The sequence below is a fragment of the Myxine glutinosa genome, chromosome 9, assembly GCF_964187855.1.
Source record: "Myxine glutinosa chromosome 9, kmMyxGlut1.1, whole genome shotgun sequence".
In the NCBI taxonomy this organism is placed as follows: domain Eukaryota; kingdom Metazoa; phylum Chordata; class Myxini; order Myxiniformes; family Myxinidae; genus Myxine; species Myxine glutinosa.
This window is the reverse complement of record NC_136269.1, coordinates 104766478-104769319: the sequence shown is the minus strand read 5'-3', so window position 1 is coordinate 104769319 and position 2842 is coordinate 104766478. Positions and strand designations below refer to the sequence as shown.

Below are 2842 nucleotides of genomic sequence, written 5' to 3'. Positions count from 1 at the left end.
CATTTTAGTTCGATTTTATTTTCTTGCTTTTGCTAGCTGTATTATCCACCTTGGCACTTCACTCTCTATACATCAGTTCCTTGGGTTTTGCAGTGATAGTCTTACTTGGTGAGATGATGCAACAGTTATTTTGATTCCACATTGAAAACATCTTTGGGAGAAATATAAGATCTTTCCGTTATTGAATTTCTATTTTTAGATGTCCCACATTTGAACGACCCTGTCGTAATCTTGCGTCTTCTCCATACAATGCACCCGAGCCTCTACTTCATCCTCTTGGCTGTGCTTATGGTGCCTTGGAGCTGTGTATGACAGAACAGCACATCGACGAGGTATAATATAATGGGAACATGGTGGTGTGAGGGTGTGGGGGAGTGTTTGAGTGCACTTGTGTGAGCGAGCGAGTGGTTGAGGGTGGGGAGAGGGTATGGCAGTACAATATGAGGTGAGTGGGTGGGTGAACAGGCATCGAGTGGGGTTGCAATTTAGCTGTACACAGTATGTAGCATGCCGGGGTGAAGAGCACAGGCAAGTTTGCGGCACATGAATATACGACAAGAGCAGGTATGATGTCTGTATTATCTTTGCTCATCAACCTTAATTCAATCTTTGTAGGACATTGTTAGTTGTAGCTTTTTGTTGTGTGAACCCATTCGCGAGGCACTGGTACTTGCAACTATCATGTCACACGCCAGATGCTTGTTCAGCAGCACGCCTACCAAAGTAGTTCTAGCCACTTGTATTCCCTTCCCAGCCATGTCCGCATAGTGGGAAAGGACTGTAAACGGCATGCGGTGTCTGGGTTTTCCAGGCCCGTAGCCAGCTGCCTGCGTGAGCCAAACTCACTTAGCTTAATTACCTCTGAGGTTGAATTCAGCATGATGAAGGACATCGTTCAATTGATACAGTTCGTCAATGAAAAATAAATCACAAATCTCAACCTATCTGACCATGTGATTTTGCATTTGTATGGGTTATTCAGATTTTGTGGGGAGATTTGTAAAATGCAAGTTAATATCAATTTTGATTTGTTTTGCTTCATTGGTTCATTACATTCTGTGCACAGTCTTGGGAAAGGTGTTGGAGAGTAAAGCTCGTTCTCTGGACACGCAAATATATATATATATATATATATATATATATATATATATTAGGGTGGTGCTCAAAATAATTTTTTTTAGATATTTACTGGGACATGGCTTTATGTTGTTCCTTTTGTTCCAAAATGAAAAGACACCAAATATGAAAGCAATCTGATTTTATTTAGGGGTGCCACATCAGCCTTCAAACTAAAGGTGTCTACAAAACTTTTCTATATATGGATCGAAAGCAAAACCAGAAGTTTGTTTTATGAAAATCCACCCTCCACTCACTTTCTTTGTATTCTAGCAAACACAAGTTACAATAGCTGCACAAATAGCACTATATTGCTATGAAAACTCAAATTCAATGATAACAATCCAAATGTTCAGTTCATAAAATGAAGAGACACCATATCACATAATATTAAAAAACCCAAATATAATGAGAAATGTAACTCCTATTTCTGGGCCTGTTTCACCACTGTTGCCTTCTTGGCATCGGGGTACATCTTCCTGTGAGCAGCAACAACTTGGAGCAGAGCTTGCTTTTGCTCTTCATCCTTTGTATGGAGCTTATTGTAGTCTTGTATCAATGCGACACCCCTTTCTGCCCTGTCGTTCACCACGACTAAGCCACTGGCGGCTTTCTTTGCTTCCTGAAAGCTGGTTTCTTACTCCCATGAACCAGGATCCTTATCCATCCAATCAGTTGGGGTCCCTAGGATGCTGAAGAAATGCTTGGTGTGTTTTGTTATGAGGCCAGCGATTGACAGGGCGGTTCCTCGTTTGATAGCTGGTCTCTTTGGAGAGGGGTTTTCACCGTCATTTTTCAATGCTTCAATCATATTGATCTTGCTTTCTTTGTCAATTCTGGTGTCAAAGAATGCAAATGCCACTAGTACTGGGCTCATGTACCACGTGTGGCGGCCAAGTGCCTTCAAGGCTGCCTGAGCCATCTTCTGATTGATTTGTTCAAACTTTTCCAACTTCTTGAAGAGGTTAATGTCATTCAGGGGAGCCTCAATAGCTTGTGGAGCCCGAAACCAAGCCTGTACATACACAAGGCAGACAAAAATGTTGAAGGCTCGGAGTTCTCTCGCCTCTCGAAGTGTCAAGTGGAACTCTGACCGAAACATGAACACCTGTAGTGAATATAGTGCTTTTGCCATCCATCTGGCTCTGTGCATTGCTCCTGGAGCCATGATCCGGATTCCACGAGGTGGGATTCCTCCCATGTAGATGACAGTCAGTTCTAGGAGTTCACGATAATCATCTCGTGGCTGCTGATCTTTCAAACACACAAGAACGTTTTTGCTTCCAACACAGTGTCTACCGATCCCATTGAAGCCTTCCTCTCTGAGAATTGATCATGAAGAAACTTCCTGTCCTCAGGGTTGGTGATTATGGCCTCCGAATCTGCATGCCTAAGATCAAACGTCTTCTCCAAGGAGGCCTTGAAGGATGCTTCCTTTTTCTCTTGGGTCGCACCACCCCGCTTTGCACCTTTTTGGAGGCTCCTCCATTCTTCATATAGCCTCTCCAAACGATGGATGCAGTGCTGCTTCGTCGTTGTAGGTAGGTGAGCTTTTTCCCAGAACTTCACAACCTCTTCAATGGTGAGGGTTGCACTCTCCCGGGCAGTGCGATTCTCCTTCTTCAGGTGATGGAAAAACAGGACAAGAGATTGATGCACAGTCGGGAGCTTGGCACCTTTGATGGCATCTCCAGAAGTGGACCCAATGAGATACACATTATCCTGA

General features: G+C 43.5%; 1 protein-coding gene across 1 annotated transcript in view; it reads left to right on the top strand.

Annotated features, from left to right (window-relative positions):
- Nucleotides 1-455: 455 nt before the first annotated feature.
- Nucleotides 456-2842, top strand: part of LOC137435146 (LIM and senescent cell antigen-like-containing domain protein 1) — an 80195-nt gene continuing 77808 nt past the window's right edge. Inside the window, exon 1 of the mRNA XM_068128673.2 lies at nucleotides 456-564. The gene's annotated coding sequence lies outside the window, so the exon portion shown is untranslated. The remainder of the gene's footprint in view (nucleotides 565-2842) is intronic.